Below are 19932 nucleotides of genomic sequence, written 5' to 3'. Positions count from 1 at the left end.
GCCAGATTAAACTTGAAATTGTGATACGTGGAATTGGCAGATTTAAACTCGGAATTGTAAGGAATAAACTTGGAATTTCCTCTTTTAAACACAGAATTGCTAAAATTAAACTTGGAATTGTGAGGTGTAAACTTGAAATTGCCAGATTGAAACTCGGAATTGGTGGAATTAAACTTGGAATTGTGAGGCATAAACTAAGAATTGCCAGACTTAAACACAGAGTTGTTTTCCAGGGATGGGTTGCGGGTGGAAAGGAGTCTGCTGCGTAAAACATGTGCTGGATAAGTTGGCAGTTCATTCAGCTGTGGCGACCCCGGATTAATAAAGAGACTAAGCTGAAAAGAAAACGAAATGAATGAACTCAGAATTGTGAGGAATAAACTTGGAATTGCCAGTTTAAACTCGAAATTGCTGAAATTAAACTTGGAATTGCAAGGTGGAATTCTACCTAGGTATAATCTTGGAATTTCCTGATTTAAACTGGGAATTGTGAGACGTAATTATGGAATTGCTAGAATTAAACTTGTAATTGCGAGGTGTAAACTTGTAATTGCTAGAATTAAACTTGGAATTGTGAGGTGTAAATTCGGAACTGTCAGATTGAAACTCCGAATTGTGAGGAATAAAATTTGGAATTGCCAGATTTAAACTCGGAATTGTGATGAATAAACTTGGAATTTCCAGATTTAAACTGGGAATTGTGACAAATAAACTTGGAATTGACAGATTTAAACTGGGAATTGTGACGAATAAACTTGGAATTGCCAGATTTAAACTCGCAATTGTGATGAATAAACTTGGAATTTCCTGATTTAAACTGGGAATTGTGAGGAATAAACTTGGAATTGTCCGTTTTAAAATCGGAATTGTGAGGAATAAACTTGGAATTGTCAGATTTAAACTTGGAATTGTGACGAATTAAACTTGGAATTGTGAGGTGTAAACTTAAAATTGCAAGATTAAACTCAGAATTGCCAGATTTAACCTCAGAATTCAAAGATAATCACACTTTTTTTCATCCCATGGTGAAAACGGAAGTCCATATGATTCAGCATCAGAAGGAAAATGAAGTAACAGCACCAACAGTAATTTACATCCGCCTTGATTCTTTAATCCCAGGTTTCCCGCTGGTAATTACAACATTGCGGCGTCGCTTGTGTGCGCTCATCTTTTAAATGCGATCACTCTAACATGACTTGAAGGCAGCGTTTCTGTCTGTCTCTCTGTCTCTCTTCAGATTCCTGGTTTCTCCTCTGCTGCTGCTTGTGTGTGCCGCTCACCTGCTGAGCGTGAGATTGCTCTCAGGCTTCCACTAATTGCTTTTCTGCAGCGAGCGAGCGGAGAGGAAACCATTCGCCTTTGTGAATTTACTGAAGCTCTGGACGTGTCTGATCTGCAGTATCTGGCAGCTGTTCTCCTCCTCTGCCTCCTCACTCCATCATGGACAGCAAGTGTCTGTCTTCGGGTTTTAGAGGTGCTGTCAAGTTGGAGATTCAGTTTAGGACTCCATAAGAGTGCATTAGTCCCATCCACTTTGTCAAGGATTTATTTTCGAGCTCCTTTTTTAAATATATATATATATATATATATATATATATATATATATATATATATATATATATATATATATATATATATATATATATATATATATATATATATATATATATATATATATATATATATATATATACTCTGTTAAAAAAATGCTGGGTTCCTTTTATGTTGGCCCAACTAGGCATGGGACGATAACCATTTTCAAGGTATACCGAGTTTGGAAAAGTCAAAGTTTTAAAACCGGCAACATTTTCTGCTGTACCATTCCTACAGTATATGTAAAGTTTTTTATGTTTTGTTTTAGGTTTTTCAGGACCTCAGTATCTTCAGCAGAAAAGATCTCCAAAGGTGCCATTTTAAATTGTAAAGAAATCTGTGTTTTTGAAACTAATAAAGACTCCAGAGGGCCCCCTTGCCCTCTACCTAAGGAGTCCCTGACCCCAGCAAGCTACCCATTGGCTAGCCTCTCATGTTTCTCAAAATAAAATATATTGTGTTCAAAAGGAAAAAAGTTTTTGTTTTTTACCCAGACGTTTAAAAGGAATAGAACAGTAATCACAAGACCGTGAAACCGTGATATTTTTATCCAAAGTTATCATACCGTCAAAATCTATTACCGGCCCATGCCTAGCCCCAACATAGACTGACTAAGTTACCTTAATAATTTTTACAAATTTAAGTCAATTGAACATAAAACAATTTAGACTAAGCTGATGATTAATAAAGATTCATATTTGGCATGCTGTCCCTGAATATCCTCGGGCTCAGAGCTCCCTGCCATTAGAAGGGCGAGAGGGGAGTTTGAGCTCAGGTAGATCTCGAGAACTCCCCTGCTTGTAAGCGTGCTGAGAGTGTCTGGCTAAGGGTTGTCTTAAGATGCTAATTTAGAATAGTCAATCGGCCTGTGGTGTATGTCTTTGGATGGTGGGAGGAAACCGGGGAACCCAGGGGAAACCCACGCTAACACGGGGAGAAAATGCAAACTCCACACAGAAACGCCAATCAGCCCGGTGAGGGGCTGAACCAGCGGCGTTCTTACTGTGAGGCAAGAGTGCTAACCACTGGGTCGCCATGCCGCCCTATCAGAGAAGAGAAGGAGTAGGGGTGGAAGGGGGGATTTTTCAAGACAAAGATAACTGAAGAGGAAAACACTGGTTATTTATAGTGTGTCAGTATTTATCTGATTGGTGCAAAATACGGAGCTGATGCGGTGCCAGCCATGTTTAGTCATAAGCACGTGATCCTCTTGAAATTAGTTTATAAATAAACCGCACAAGTCGTGCCAAAAACATAAGCATTGTGTTGTTTCAATTACGGCTGGGCAATGAAATCAGTATGATATTTTTTGACCGAACATCATTGTCAATATCAATTAAAAAAAAGATTTGGTATGAAGTTTCGGTACTATAATTTTATTAAAATGTGGCTGCTGAGCGATTGCCTTTGAACAGTGGTGGTAAGAGTACAACAAATTTGTACTCAATTACAAGTACTGTTACATTGCTAAAATTATACTCAATTACAAGTAAAAGTACTGGGGTTAAAAAGTGCTTGAGTAAAAGTACAAATTACTCTTTAAAAAAAGTACTCAGAGTACAAATTACTTTTTCGCTGGTGGTATTTATTGATCCGTAATTGCTGAATCAGACAAGATCCAGACACTAAAACACATTTTACAATACACATTAGCAATATACACAAATAAAAATAGATTCTTTACAGTTTCAAATGATGCCTCTTTTATCTCATATGATCAAAAGACGATATGATTAAGAAAAAAATGCAGCAAACGTCGACAACGCCTTTTCCAACTTGAGGCGAAGTTTAAATCAGGGCTATTCAATTAGTTTGTCATGGGGGACAGTTCATGAAAAGCATCCCAAATGAGGGGCCGGAGAGATATGACTTGCAATATGAGTGATTACACAACAGCATATAAGAGCCCATATGCTGTATACTATTTTTGCTCTTTAAGACACCCACATTAACTTTTTCAACATTAAAATGTTAATATATTGTATTTTGAAATATCATTTAGTGCATTGTACAATAGGAAAACAATCAAATGCTGTATTTTAAAGCACAACAAAAGCAGTGCATTGCTTAAGTAGGCTTCTTCTACATTCATACATGTGTACATTCATATGTTATGTGAACTGCATAACAATTATGGATGCAACAATTGTAGATTTTGTTTGTACGATTCTTGAGAATAATGGTTTCACGGTTATCCCGTCTAATGTAAGTTTAAGCTTTATATTCGGTCAGTATTCAAGTAAACTGTTGTTATCATCTGCGTTCAGACATACATAATCATTGTAATAATTTGCAATAATTCGATTAACATATCTTTTGTTTACATTGCACTGAAAGCCACACTACGGTGTGAAACGTTTTCTAATCGGTGTGTCTGGAAGGTGTGAGGTCCGCTTGCACGCGCATATTGGCAAATGTTCTTATATAACGAACTTGCGTGCGGAAAAGACACGATATGTGAATGGCCCGCTGCTATAGTTAATCCAGTGTGCGTAAATATTAGCCTTGGTTTAAACTCGGATCTTTAAACTAGCGCACAGGTAGCATAACTTTTAGTTGCTGCAGGTTTTTTCCGTGCGACAGAAACGCGGCGCCGAGAAGCCTTTACGATGAATTAACCGTAATTAACAAATTATCCAAATGTTTTCGGCTGCTCGCGCCACTTGCTTTTTTTGTCAGGTGAATCAGGCTCTGTCTGCGCAGCCTTCAAATGCAGCTCGTGCTGAACGACGCATGTCACTTCCTAAATAAAGCAGCCGTTTTTCGACTGAACAACAAATTTTATTTTTGATGTCTTGGTCACACTATTTGGAGGGCCGGAACAAATTGCCTCGCGGGCCAAGTTCACCAATTGAATAGCCCTGGTTTAAACGTTAAACTTTAATATCACTTCACTTACAAGTTTTGGAGAAACTTTGCTATTAATCTAATAGCGCGAAACAAACCATCAGAAACTGCAGAACGGTTGGTGTCTTGAATCTCCATGTGTAGAACAATAACTTCGTAACAATACCATCACTGCTCAGCTCACGTAAATCTGCAGCTTGTTTTTCGGCTCAAATAATGTACCAGGCTTTTCATTGGTCCGTTAAGATGAGCTTTTTTTATTGGCTACCGAAGTCAGTGGTTAAAATATTCATTTATTTACAGTACTCTGTAACGAATTGTGATTTTAAAAGTAACGAATTACATTATTCAGCTTAATTTGTACTCAAGTACAAGTAAAATTACTGACTTAAAAATATACTCATGAAAGTACAATTACCCCAAAAATGTACTTAATTACAGTAACGTGAGTAGTTGTAATTCGTTACTCCCACCACTGCCTTTGAAGATATGCCAGTAAGCTTAGGGTGTAAGTTTGTCATTTCCAATGGAGGCGCGCGTCTTGCATGACGTGCATATGGTAGTGCGTTTCCACACATGCGTTTTCTAGCCAGACCCAGTTGAAAATATTTGAACTTTTCCGAATGCCGCGAGCACACCACGATTCATGTAAGTAGAACTAACCAATCTGTCTCACGCTTTGTAAGGAATCTGCACATTTCAGTAATAACGGCAGACTAATTAAGCAAATAAGCAATTAGCAGACAATGAGCAAATCCCAGGCTCATTGCAGATAAGTACCCCTATCCACATTTCTGGGGACAGCGAAATACATATCTGCAGGTAATTCGCTTGCAGTTTTTGTTTTTGCAAATCCACCAGAGGCTGCTGTGTAGCTTTTTGATTATCACAAATTCCTCTCGTGTGTCCTCTTCTCACGTAAATCTACCAGAGGGCGCAATGTACACTTCCGCCGACCAACCCAATCTTGCTATCGACTGACTAACTGACTGACCCCACCCCTTCCCTAAACCCAACCGATAGTGTTTTCAGAAGCAATGAAAAAGAAAAGCCATTGTGATTTGACCACGTTTTCAGCCTTTTTGTTTATTTATTTATTCACTAGTTTATTTTTTGCTTATGTTTTACCTGGTTTCTGGAACCTGCTGATCCCGAACTCCACTCCGCTTCTTAATTTCGCTTACCAATGCGATGAGCTACTGGGAAAACTGGTAACACTGAAAAGACCAGCTGGTAGCGCTAAATTGAACATTAGCCGTCTGCTGTGTCATGCCACCCCTAGATTTTGCTTTAAAGACGAAATGCAACCAGACGTACCTCTGGCGACATAGTTCTCACTCTCCAGAAATGTAGACAGGGGTACAAATCCCACAATGAGGCTGTGTTGTACCATATCCCACAATGAGCCCGTGTTCCACTTTTGGGTCTCCTTGAAACATTTCCGTTGTGTTCTGTGCTTTTTGCATGTGTTGTAAGAACATGTGCAGGCGTTTTCTTAATTTGTGTAATTTGTTGTGAGGATTTGCAACATGTATGCTATCGAACGATGAAGATATTTTGTTAATTTGCTGGTGTTTTTTGTAATGGCATGTGTTTTCTTAAGTTGCAGCACGTTAAGCTCTCCTGGCCACCTTAGAAAGATTCACAAAAAACATGCCTGAGTAATTGGTGGTTCATTCCGCTGTGGCGATCCTTGATAAATCAGGGGCTAATTTAGTGTGTGAAGTTATTGTAATGTAAGTTGAAATCACAGTTGAAAGTTAACTTGATACAACTCAAAAATTCAAGCCAGCAACAAGCCCAGTGTAAAAATCAGTTCCCTCATGGAGAAAACGCGTGTCGTTTTTCTTGTGTTTTGCGGCTCCATTAGTCAGCCTGAATGTGGATGCGCAGGAGTCTCTGTGTGCCAGTGACCGATAATGAGTTGACACTGCGCCGCCGTAAGCAGGTGATGCTCACATTGCTCATGTTTGTGAGTTTGCTCTCCGCTGTGGGTTTTTTTCTTGTCTTTGTTTTGTTTTCCTCCTCCATCTGCCACACAAGCCTTGGCTCTGAAGGTGAATCTGGCGCGTCCCTCACTCGGGCTGAATGCCAATCAGATGTGCAGAGTCACTGGCGGAGCCACAGGAGTCGGAGGATGCATGCGGACATCATTCATCAGCTTCTGCACATCCTCCGAATGCTTGAGCATCGCATTTCCTGGCGAAAATAATGATGCTTTACACCACTAATAAGACTGTAATGTTCGCAGCTTCATTGAACACATTTTACTATAGTTGGGGAAACCATGTTAAAGATAAATCGCATATCAAGCAATTTAGACACATAAGGTAAATGAACATACTCATATGGCAAATAATTCATAATATATGTTTACTACATACGATATTTTTCATTATATAAACACAATAAAGTAACATGCTGTATATATTTAATAAATTTTATCATAACTGTGTGGAAGGATGGATGGATGGATGGATGGATGGATGGATAGATAGATAGATACTTTTATCTTAGACTATCTATCTATCCATCCAACCATCCATCCATCCATCCATCGTTAGGTCTATCTATCTATCTATCTATCTATCTATCTATCTATCTATCTATCTATCTATCTATCTATCTATCTATCTATCTATCTATCTATCTATCTATCTATCTATCTATCTATCTATCTATCGTTATATCTATCCATCCATCCATCCATCCATCCATCCATCCATCCATCCATCCATCTATCTATCTATCTATCTATCTATCTATCTATCTATCTATCTATCTATCTATCTATCTATCTATCTATCTATCTATCTATCTATCTATCTATCTATCTATCTATCTATCTATCTATCTATCTATTTATCGTTATATCTATCTATCTATCTATCTATCTATCTATCTATCTATCTATCTATCTATCTATCTATCTATCTATCTATCTATCTATCTATCTATCTATCTATCTATCTATCTATCTATCTATCTATCTATCTATCTATCTATCTATCTATCGTTATATGTATCTATCTATCTATCTATCTATCTATCTATCTATCTATCTATCTATCTATCTATCTATCTATCTATCTATCTATCTATCTATCTATCTATCTATCTATCTATCTATCTATCTATTTATCGTTCTATCTATCTATCTATCTATCTATCTATCTATCTATCTATCTATCTATCTATCTATCTATCTATCTATCTATCTATCTATCTATCTATCTATCTATCTATCTATCTATCTATCTATCTATCTATCTATCTATCTATCTATCGTTATATGTATCTATCTATCTATCTATCTATCTATCTATCTATCTATCTATCTATCTATCTATCTATCTATCTATCTATCTATCTATCTATCTATCTATCTATCTATCTATCTATCTATCTATCTATCTATCTATAATGATGGATTGATTGCATGCAGTATATGGGTATATTTATTGTATTTCACCTTAGACATGATCTCTTTTTAAGAAGATGTAATGTAAATGCTATATATAGGGGATCCGTGGGGTCTTAAAAAGTCTTAAAATGTCTTAAATCGCAAAAGCTACATCACTGGGAAACATCCACACACGCTACTTCACACACATACACTACGGCCAATTTAGCTTACCCAATTCACCTGTACCACATGTCTTTGGACTTGTGGGGGAAACCAGAGCACCCGGAGTAAACCCATGCAAACACAGGGAGAACATGCAAACAGGCTCGAACCAGCGACCTTCTTGCTGTGAGGCGAACGTGCTACCCACTGCGCCACTGTCGCCCTATATAGTATTTAATTAATACTAATTTAAATAACTCACTGATGTGTATCTAAGTATTTAAGCATACATAAATATATGGTTTTAATTATATAGTAAAGTTTGTCAGTAGTGACTCATTTAAAAACAGCTGTTTGATATTACAGTCAAATAAAGCTAAATTTAGCCAGCTTCTCCATATGACACCATCCAAAGCAAATTACTTAAAAATCTGCTGACTTTCCATCTGAAAACCAGCACAAAAAGGATGACAAACTGTGGGTCCATCTGGTGCTGCTTTGGCAGAACCACTGAGGCTCATTCTTGTTTGTAATTTTTTACTTATTTTTTTTACTGGAGACACAAGCTGCACATTCATCTGACTGGCATCGAGATATTTCTAAATCCAGAGTGACTCATTTAAAAAAAAACTTGATGCTCGCAAGTAAAGCAGTTATTTTGCTAGTTTCTAAGATGTCTCTTTCTGGACATTTTCTAAGGTGCATATCCATGAGGGAGAAGGAATAAGCCACCCAGGCAGGATAAAATGTCTAATAAACAGAAGTCCAGATATGAATAAAGATGCCACTGGACAGGCAACAAAAATCCCCTTCATGCAGCCCACGTTGGTGTGCTTTCTGCAAATGCAGCACTTTGAACAGGTAATTACAGAGCAAACGCAGGAGATGAGTTGACAACTGTGCGTTTCCACTCGGCGGAGCTGGATTTGTTTATATTTCCAAGGAGAGAGATTTGAGGTGCACACATAAGCACATTCACACTCGCTGACCTAGAAAACTCTCTCTAATGATGCCAAAGGCAATATGATTTAAACAAACAGTTCAAACAGCCGAATCAACAGCAGAACAGACGCTCTCACACTCAAACCTGCAGGAATTTCCATACGGCTCTACTGTAGAGGATTTGTGCTGTGGCTGGTTGTATAAGCATGGCTGATATGTTTACTACAGCTACAGCTTCCCACTGCTCGTCTTGAGTTTATACAACATCTATACATACATGTATGTACATTACAGTTCCAAACTTTGGGCTTGGTGAAAACTATCTATCTATCTATCTTTCTATCTATCTATCTATCTATCTATCTATCTATCTATCTATCTATCTATCTATCTATCTATCTATCTATCTATCTATCTATCTATCTATCTATCTATCTATCTATCTATCTATCTATCTATCTATCTATCTATCTATCTATCTGTCTGTCTGTCTGTCTGTCTGTCTGTCTGTCTGTCTGTCTGTCTGTCTGTCTCTGTCTGTCTCTGTCTGTCTCTATCTCTGTCCGTCCATCTGTCTGTCCGTCCGTCCGTCCGTCCGTCCATCCATCCATCCATCCATCCATCCATCCATCCATCCATCCATCCATCCAGCTACAACTTCCCACTGCTCGTCTTGAGTTTATACAACATCTATACATACATGTATGTACATTACAGTTCCAAACTTTGGGCTTGGTAAAAACTCTTTCTTTCTATCTATCTATCTATCTATCTATCTATCTATCTATCTATCTATCTATCTATCTATCTATCTATCTATCTATCTATCTATCTATCTATCTATCTATCTATCTATCTATCTATCTATCTTTCTGTCTGTCTGTCTGTCTGTCTGTCTGTCTGTCTGTCTGTCTGTCTGTCTGTCTCTATCTGTCTGTCTGTCTGTCCGTCCGTCTATCTGTCTGTCCATTTATCTATCTATCTATCTATCTATCTATCTATCTATCTATCTATCTATCTATCTATCTATCTATCTATCTATCTATCTATCTGTCTGTCTGTCTGTCTGTCTGTCTGTCTGTCTGTCTGTCTGTCTGTCTGTCTGTCTGTCTGTCTGTCTGTCTGTCTGTCTGTCTGTCTGTCTGTCTGTCTGTCTGTCTGTCTGTCTGTCTGTCCGTCCGTCCATCCGTCCGTCTTCTGTCCGTCCATTTATCTATCTATCTATCTATCTATCTATCTATCTATCTATCTATCTATCTATCTATCTATCTATCTATCTATCTATCTATCTATCTATCTATCTATCTATCTATCTATCTATCTATCTATCTATCTGTCTGTCTGTCTGTCTGTCTGTCTGTCTGTCTGTCTGTCTGTCTGTCTGTCTGTCTGTCTATCTATCGTTATATCTATCGCTATATCTATCATTATATCTATCTTTCTATTGTTATATCTATCTGTCTGTCTATCTGTCCGTCCGTCTGTCCATCCGTCCATCAATCCATCCATCTATCTATCTATGTCTGTCCCAACTGGCTGAGTAACATTTACTTTTAAACAACAATATGATTTTAAATTTAATGTTTTGCCAAATGTTGCCATCTAATAATGTGCATTTATAGAAGTGTTTTTATAAAGTGTTTTTTTCAGTTTTTTGTTAAATAATGAAAAGTTGAACTTGTCAGTGGAAAAACTGGCCTTTTTTGTAGGTAGATGTCTAGGCCAAAGTAACTCTATTGTTAATGTATTTTCCTTGTCTAATAGTCATTATGGTTTGGTGCGCTGTGTTCTTGTGGTGCTAGGAATTAGTCAGCTATTTGATAATGGCGGTTTCTCCACAGTAATTATCTTGTGCTCGACAGCTTGGACTTTATGTTTTTCCCACATTTTGTATTTAAAAAAAATCTCAAATGCCTCTAGCATTATTTACTAATGCATTTCTTGACACGAGTTGTGATGTTTACTCACCTAGCTCTTACTAGCTGGCCTCCATTACATGCAAACCACTAAACCTCACCCCCATCCGGGTCACGGCACCAACTTAAGCCCTCCGGTTCTACATTAACTCAATTTGAGCAGGATTTGATGTGCAATTTCATGGATTGATGTCAAGTACACTAACAAGGACACTAAAGACCACAGCCTCTAGCATCTGTCACTTCTTGAAATCAGGGGAGTGGGGTTTATACACATAGTTTTTACTTCCTACCCTCCATTACACTCAAACTACTAAATCTCACCTCAATCCGGGTCATGGCACCAACGTAACCATGCCGATTCTATATTCACTCACTCTGAGCAGGATTTACAGTGGAATTTCATGGATTGATGTCAAGTACACTAACAAGGACACCAAATACCACAGCCTCTAGCATCTGTCACTTCTTGAAATCAGGGGAGTGGGTTATAGTAACATAGCTTTTACTACCTGGCCTTCATTACACACTTAAACCACTAAACCTCACTCCAATCTGGGTCATGGCACCAATTAATCCCCTCCTGTTCTACATTAACCCAGCAAGATTTGTTTCAAGCATGTATGGCAAGTAACAATGACTCAGCAAAAACCAAAGTATTTAACATCTTTCAGTAGTTTCCTCTTCATATCAAGGTAGTGAAGTTTATTCATACAGCTCTTAATAGACACTTACACATACACCACTAAACCTCAACTCCTTCCGGGTCACGGCACCAATTTTTCCCATCCAGTTGTACATTACCTCTCTCTGAGTGGGATTCAAACTGACGATTCTGGCATGGGAAGCAGGCATACTAACAGGGAAGTTAAAGATCACAGTCTCTAGAGTCTCTTGCTAGTGTGCCACTTGAAATCAAGGTGGTGAGTTTTACTCCTACAGATCTTAAAAGATGGCCTCTGTTACACTCAGCCATCTTCACCTCACTCCCATTCAGGTCATGATACCAATTTAACCTTTCTGGTTATTCTCCTTGACCTGCTCTGAGTGGGATTTGAACTGGTGCACTAATAAGGACACTGAAGACAGCAAACTCTAGCATCTGTTGCTAATGTGTCTCTTGAGATCAGGGGAGTGTTGTTTACTAGCGGATCTCTGTTGTATGAGGCACTCTTGGCCCTATGATATTTGCAGTTCATGTCATTGGCTCAAAATTTTGAAATATGAAAAGTGGTGTCATATTGTATCCTAAAACCGGCGTGACATGACAAGACTACAGTGATTTGGATATACTAAAAATACCACAGCCATTCAGAAGTGTATAATAGTACACTGCGCTTATAATGAAATGGACAGGTTTATAAACAGATTAATAAAGCTTAAACCTCTTTGACCTTATTAAAGGTACATAATGAGGGATTGATATTGGTACGCTCTGAGTTTAACGTTACATACACTTATTGCTTGCAGACATTTCAGACATTGCTTGCACTATATGTTTACTAGATGACGCGGTGGCGCAGTAGGTAGCACTGTCGCCTCACAGCAAGAAGGTTGCTAGTTCGAGCCTCGGCTGGGTCAGTTGGCATTTCTGCATGGAGTTTGCATGTTCTCCCCATGTTGCCTTGGGTTTCCTCCGGATGCTCCGGTTTCCCCCACAGTCTAAAAGACATGCGGTATAGGTGAATTGGGTAAGCTAAATTTTCCATAGTGTATGTGAGTAAATGAGAGTGTATGGGTGTTTCCCAGTGATAGGTTGCAGCTGGAAAGGGTATCCGCTACGTAAAACATATGCTGGATAAGTTGGCGATTCATTCCGCTGTGGTGACCCCAGATAAATGAAGAGAATAAGCCGAAAAGAAAATGAATGAATAAGTTTAGTAAAGAATTGGCGTATAAATCAGGCTCAGCAGATTAGCCTGTTAGCTGTTGCATGCAGACCAAAAAGGGAAATCTCTTCGATCTAATAAAATGCTGGGTTGTTTTAACCCCAATGTTGAGTCAATAATCGACAAACCCAGCCAGTGGTAATTAAATTTAAAATAGACTTTTTAACCCAAAGGTAGGGTTGTCCATACACACAAACACACACACACCAACAACAACAACATCCTGGGATTCTTGAGAGTGTAATTATGCAATTAACTAATAAGTTTAATTTGATTAATAAACTTAAAAATTAAGGCAACCATGTCACTGTAAACAATTTTGCAGTACATATTAGAACTGAACCTACAACATACACAGGTCTGTAAATCATTCATCAAATTATTCAATTAGAAAACATTTTCAGGAAAAAAAGATTGAATTTTTTTAACAAAATTAGCTTGACAGATTTTGTCAACTAGTTCAACATTTTTGTATGTAATGACTCAAGTAACGAACTGAGGACTATTAGTTTAATATGGAATGACTATTCAGCATTCTCTAGTTTAGTTAATTTTGACTGACATGACATAAGCAAATGATAATGTTATAAACAGCAGAGAGTTGTATGAAAGAGACTGATGCATGTCCAAAAGCATTTGCAATTTGTTGAAAGGAATGAGAAACTGCTACTCTGATGTGCACAAATGACTAATTGTTTTGAGAAATGCATTAAGTGTTGTTCTAATCTAAATAGTGTTGTGAGAAATCCACCAAAGCCACTGAGAAAAACTGTAAATTAGGTGCAAACTTTTCCTTTTGAGTGAACTAAACCCATGTTCAGCATAAAACCAAACCAAATTTACCGACAAATTCAGAGTAGCTAAACTAAGTGCTTTACTAAACAGAGAAATACCATTAATGAGAGCAAGTGTGACGTGAACCAACAACTGACAGGCCTGATAGAGCTCAGAAACTGAAGAAATTCAGAAAGGGAAAAGTGCCAAACTATACGAAAACACACTGCATCCTCTGAAAGGGACTGATGTTTTATGAGAGCTCAGATCTACTGGGCTTTGAAGTAACAAGCAGTTTTGAATGTGAAGTCAGAGATGTCTACACAGGCCGTGACTCCAGATGAATTTCCAGCTATGGCATCATCAACTAACTGTGGCTGAGGAATAACCTTAATCCCTCTTACAGACTCCAGGAAAACAGAATAAGGACCGAGATTTACCCAAGTGAGACTCTGGTGCTGAGCTTTTCCAATATGGATGAGTCCTGTGTGCCAGAGAGGGAGAGAAAGAGACCAATGGCAAACAGGCCATCTTTATGCTTCTCAACTGAACGCTAGTCATGCAGTGTAAAAAACAACTGTGATGAGACTTCTTTAAAAACTCTGAAAAAAGTCTGAACTAGGCATAAGTTATTGATTCTAACAGATTGACGATAATCACCAATGAACACACACAGAAGAATTAGACAGCAATTTAACTTTTAAAAATCATATATCCCATGCCACAATGGGATATTTGCAAGAATCAGATGAATACTGACACACTATAAATTACCTGAGCTCTCTACTCCAGTCATCTTCGTCTTGAAGAATCCCCCCTTCCACCACTACTCATCCCCTTCTCTGATAGGGTGGCACGGTGGCCCAGTGGGTAGCACTGTTGCCTCACAGCAAGAACGCCCCCGGTTCGGCCCTCTCCGGGCTGGTCGGCATTCCTGTGCGGAGTTTGCATGTTCTCCCCGGGTTTTCCTTACGTTCTCCGGTTTCATCCCACCGTCCAAAGGCATAGACCATAAGTAAATTGACTACGTCAAAATAGCATCCAAGAGCAACTCTTAGTCAGATATATTTCAGCAGTTCACAAGTAGAGGAATTCTCGAGACCTACCTGAGCTCAAACTCTCCTCTCGCCCTTCAAACAGGAGGGATAATAAAGCGTGTTTGGCACGCTGTCCCGGGAGAGAGCCCTGAGCTCTGGAGAATATCCTTGAGTCCAGGGCTCTCTCCTGGGACAGCATACCAAACTCGCTTTATTATCAATCATTGGCTAAGTGTGAACACTTGATAACTGCTTTCTTTTATCTGAAAAATATCGCTAAGTTACGAAGTAAGTACGAAGTATCTCAGATGCAGAAAAGCTAGTTCATGCTTTTATGACTTCTAGGCTGGACTACTGTAATGCTCTGTTCGCTGGTTGCCCAGCATCCTCTATTAACAAACTTCAGCTAGTACAAAATGCAGCTGCCAGAGTTCTTACCAGGTCTAGGAAATATGATCATATCACTCCAATTTTATCCTCCTTACACTGGCTGCCTGTTAAATATCATATTGATTTTACAATATTACTTATAAAGCTTTAAATAATCTAGCTCCTGTTTATATAACCAACCTCCTGTCTCGCTACAATCCAACTCGCTCTTTAAGATTTTAAAACTCAGGGTTCTGGTAGTACCTAGAATAGCAAAGTCGAGTAAAGGAGGTCGAGCCTTCTCATTTATGGCTCCTAAACTCTGGAAAAACCTTCTTGATAATATCCGAGGCTCAGACACACTCTCGCAGTTCAAAAATACATTAAAGACCTATCTTTTTAAGTAAAGCAAACACTCAATGCATCACATAGCAGGATGATGCATGAATGTGCTCCACGCATCTTGTTTATATACACTATGAACAGCAGCTACGCTAATTATTCTCTTAATTCTCTATTTCCACCTGGGGATACTATGCAGCGCCACTGATTCGATCCAAGACCAGCGAAGAGATGATCCCAAGGTTTCCATAATCCCGGACCAGGTCGTATCCTGAGCAGCTACTGTGGTGGTCATGGAGAAGTTGAGAGCATGCATCTGATTCCTGTGAGACTCCAGGGACAGACGAGTCTTTGCTAACGTCCAGCGTTCTCCAGCCTCCGGCGCCTAGACTGCAGCTCTGCACAAGACGTTTGGCCAAAGGAGAAAGGGTCGTGCCCAACTGGTTTTTAGCCTTCACTTTCACCAGTTGGTGAAGTTTTTTCCTTGCCGCTGTCGCCACTGGCTTGCATGGTTCGGGACTTTTAGAGCTGCGGATCTACTCTTCAGTGTTTGGACTCTCAGCAGTGAATAATAAACCACACTGACCTGAACTAAACTGAACTGAACTTAAACTCTGAAAACTGAACTGACAATTTCAAATCACTATAATCTTCTAAGTTAAGCTACTTCGACACAATCTACATTGTAAAAGCGCTATAGAAATGAAGATGAATTGAATTGAATTGAAAAGAACAAACTAAACACACCTTCACCAGTGGCATCACTGCACTACAGCAACTAACAAATCTCTGGTGGATTTCCAGGGATTCGCCGCATTAGCGAGAACTCTGGCCCACACAACAGCATATGCATACTGACACGCACGCAAATAATTATTACAAATATCACACCTCCCCCGAGGACAAGCCTCAGCCAACTGCACTCCGCAGCCGATGATGAAGTTCTCATTATGTTCACAACTCAATTGAATGACCCCAGCAGGTCCTGGCTGATTAACAAGTACCGATGAGAGGCCGGAGAGCAAAGCTGAGGTATTTATAACCCGAGTGCAACACACACACACACACACACACACACACACACACACACACACACACACACAGAGAGCTGGTATACGAATTGTTATGCGTTCTGCACTGAACTTGCAAGAATTCATTCAGGACTGGACACGCCAGCGCCGGTTTTGCTATTTATCAGGGACAGCACGTGTTAATGTATGCAGATGTACAGGGTTTGCCGATCGGCCCCCTCGGGCAATGCATTAGTGATGAACACACCGCCACGACCTCATTCTGTATGACTGCCGGAGAGCCGGACTCTCATAAAGCTTCTGGATAAAGACACGGCATAACGCACGCGTGACTCATTCCTATTCTGAAAGCCGTCGAGCAGAACAGGAAGCCGAAGATTGCATCCAATCGCGTGTTCTTGCAGAAAAGTCATGGCTCCAATCTGACTCTTCTTGATTGCCCCTATCAGATGCTTATCCTCTTTTCATGAATAGATATTACATTACTTGGGCGAGACCCAGAGGGGATCTTTTGCAATTCCTTTTCATATTCACTTTCTTCTACAAGGCCCATTTACTTATAAATGACTGTGAAAAAGGGATCAAGGGAACTCTCGGCCGCATTTGTATTCGTTGAAGGAAAGGCGCCTTCTGCATGACGTTAGTCTATCAAAACACTTCACAGGTAGACCGGTGGCCTATTGCTCCAACAGGCTGTTAACGAGGGCAAAGTGTATGTGCCGCTGCTTGTACAGAGCAAGGCTGATAGATTTCGCAATTTCATCAGCAGGGTGGTTTGACATCCTTATAGAAAACCATTTCTTTGCATCCTCCCAATAAGAGATGGGCCATGTAGCTTACGAATCAGTAAGTATGTGGTCTTGCAAGGCACTTTTTTTTCAAGAGATTACAAAAGGTATCTCAAGTATGCAACAATATACAGTATTTCTGGTAACTGGAAAACAAAGGGACAAATTAAAACATGACATAACACACAACGGTGGCTCGGTGTTAGTCAGCTGTTAGTCATTGCAATGTAAATTACACAGCAAAAATGCTGGGTTGTTGTAACCCAAAGTTGGGTCATGGAAAAACCCAACCATTGGGCTATAAATTCTCATTTTAAGAGTTTACAATTAGCTGATGATTGATTCTAAAGCTTGTTTGGCATGCTGTCCCGGGAGAGAGCCCTGAGCTCATAAGATCCTCGAGCCCGGGGCCCCCTCCCGTTTGCAAGGCAAGAGGGGAGTTTGAGCTCAGGTAGATATCGAGAACTCCCCTGCTGTAGTAGCTAATGAAAATAAAACAGACCCTTTCATTTCAAATGATATATTACGACTCACAAAGTTATCGATTTGTGAAATTCAGGGCACCAACAGACTCCTCTGGCCAAAGCGATTTGATCACATTAACAGTGTTAGGCAGTAGCTTCACTACTAGCTTAACTACATTTCTCAGTAGCACGACGGTAGCGTCGGTACTTTATAAATCAAATAGCTTTACAGTACCGAAGCTATTTTATTAGTCAAGTAGCGCAAACGGGTCCACACAAGCTACTGATCGCTGATCAATACATGACGGCACCGACATTCACAGAGCTGTGAGGCTGGTGTCTAGCTGATGAAAGTAAATCCATATGATCACCAGCCATAGTGTTTGCTAAACTGTAACACTGTTTTGCCAAATGATCTTAGAATTTTGAGAATGTAATTTCTGTTTCAAGAAATGAGCCAAAGCAATGGAGAAAAACTGTAATACACAATATAACTGCAGAAGTGTGAAGTTTTAAATAGAAAAATTATCAAAAGTTTTTTGACATTTTTGTTTGAGATGCTAATGGTCTAATCCGATTCAATGATTTATGCTAAGCTAAGCTAAAAGTGCTCCGCCAGACACAAAGATGGGTTAAAAAATGTAAAAACTCAACAATTAACTCTAACGAAGCTGTAAAATGAGCCTATTTTTTGAAAAAAGTGGAGTGTTCCTTTAACTTGCATGCATGTTTGACCTCTCTCAGCCAGTGTAAATACTGTAAAATATTGTAATGTAATCCTATCAGCATCATCACTCCAGCCGATGACGATTTGATGATCAAGAAGCATTTCTAATTACCATTAACGTACCATTCAGATGACAAACTATTCTTTAAATCAGAGCAGGACGGGGTCAAAACACTTCAGGCCTCCGTTTTATGTCCCTGACAGTCCATTATCTCACACCCACACCGAAATGCAATTTGCTGCAAACGCTCACGATTATGAGCTAAGCAAATAAGAGATTTTAATTTATTTATTTCTTCACCAGGAATCCATCAAGATATTTGATTAGCGTCTCTCTCTCCTAGAATCACCTCTCCCGCGTCTTTTGGCTCTTTTAATAAATGAGCCTGCCTGCAATCAAACGATAGGTCAGTATTATGGTCAGCGCCGAGCGCCATTTGCGAGCATCATCCAATTACATCGGCGCTGTTTCACATCAGCGTTTACAAGTGAAGGCCAACTCTCCTTCCCCTCTGATCGGCGCCTGTGAAAGTCGCAGTGGCATCTCGCTGATTGAATAAAAGCAGCAGGGCCACTTTAATTACCCCGGATTCATAGAAGCCTTCTCAGAGATGGAGCTGTGTTTATACACCTCCAGCAGCAGTAATTACATCGGTGTTTGCCGCCTTTCAGCCTCTCTCTGGAAGTGCCGAGATTGACGCGCCAGTCATAAAAGCTCTGAGTTAGCTGTGAACTTGTATGTTAGCAGCGAGGTTCGGTTTATGTGGTTTAAAGGTGGACGGATGAAGTAACTAGGAGTCTATATTATTCATTTAATAGTGCTTATGTGTTTATTAAGTGATGCTTGTGTATATTATGAAGTGTTAGTTCCTTCATGTTCAAAGATTGCACTGTTAACAGCTTTTGTAAATTAATATGAACTGTATTTTACTGTAGGACAATTATGCAGTATGTTGCTGTATTTTAAAGCTGCATTGTAAAAAATGACTGGATGTTTTACAGTAAATAAATACAACACTGTGAAAACATACAGCAAGGTAAATGATGCTGTAAATGTAAATACGGCATTTTTTCTGCAATTGATTTACAGTAAGTTACAGGTGAACTGAACTGTAACGAACTGTATTTTACTGTAGGGTAGTGATGCAGTATGTTACTGTATTTTAAAGATGCATTGTAAAAATGACTGTATATTTTACAGTAAAGATATACAATACTGTAAATACATATGTGTACACCAAGATAAATGGTGCTGTAAATGTAAATACGGCATTTTTGCTGCAATTGATTTACAGTAAGTTACTGGCGAACTAAACTGTAACATAAACTGTATTTTACTGTAGGGTAGTGATGCAGTATGTTACTGTATTTTAAAGATGCATTGGAAAAATGACAAATTTTACAGTAAAGTTATACAATACTGTAAATACATATACAGCAAGATATATGGTGCTGTAAATGTCAATATGGAATTTTTGCTGTAATTGGCTTACAGTAAGTTACTAGTGAACTGAACTGTAACGAACTGTATTTTACTGTAGGGTAGTTATGCAGTATGTTACTGTATTTAAAAGATGCATTGTGAAAATGACTATATTTTACAGTAAAGATATACAATACTGTAAATACATATGTGTACAGCAAG

Source organism: Danio aesculapii, chromosome 1 (assembly GCF_903798145.1).
Source record: "Danio aesculapii chromosome 1, fDanAes4.1, whole genome shotgun sequence".
NCBI classification, from domain to species: Eukaryota; Metazoa; Chordata; class Actinopteri; order Cypriniformes; family Danionidae; genus Danio; species Danio aesculapii.
The sequence above is the reverse complement of the archived record's forward strand: the minus strand, read 5'-3'. Positions refer to the sequence as shown.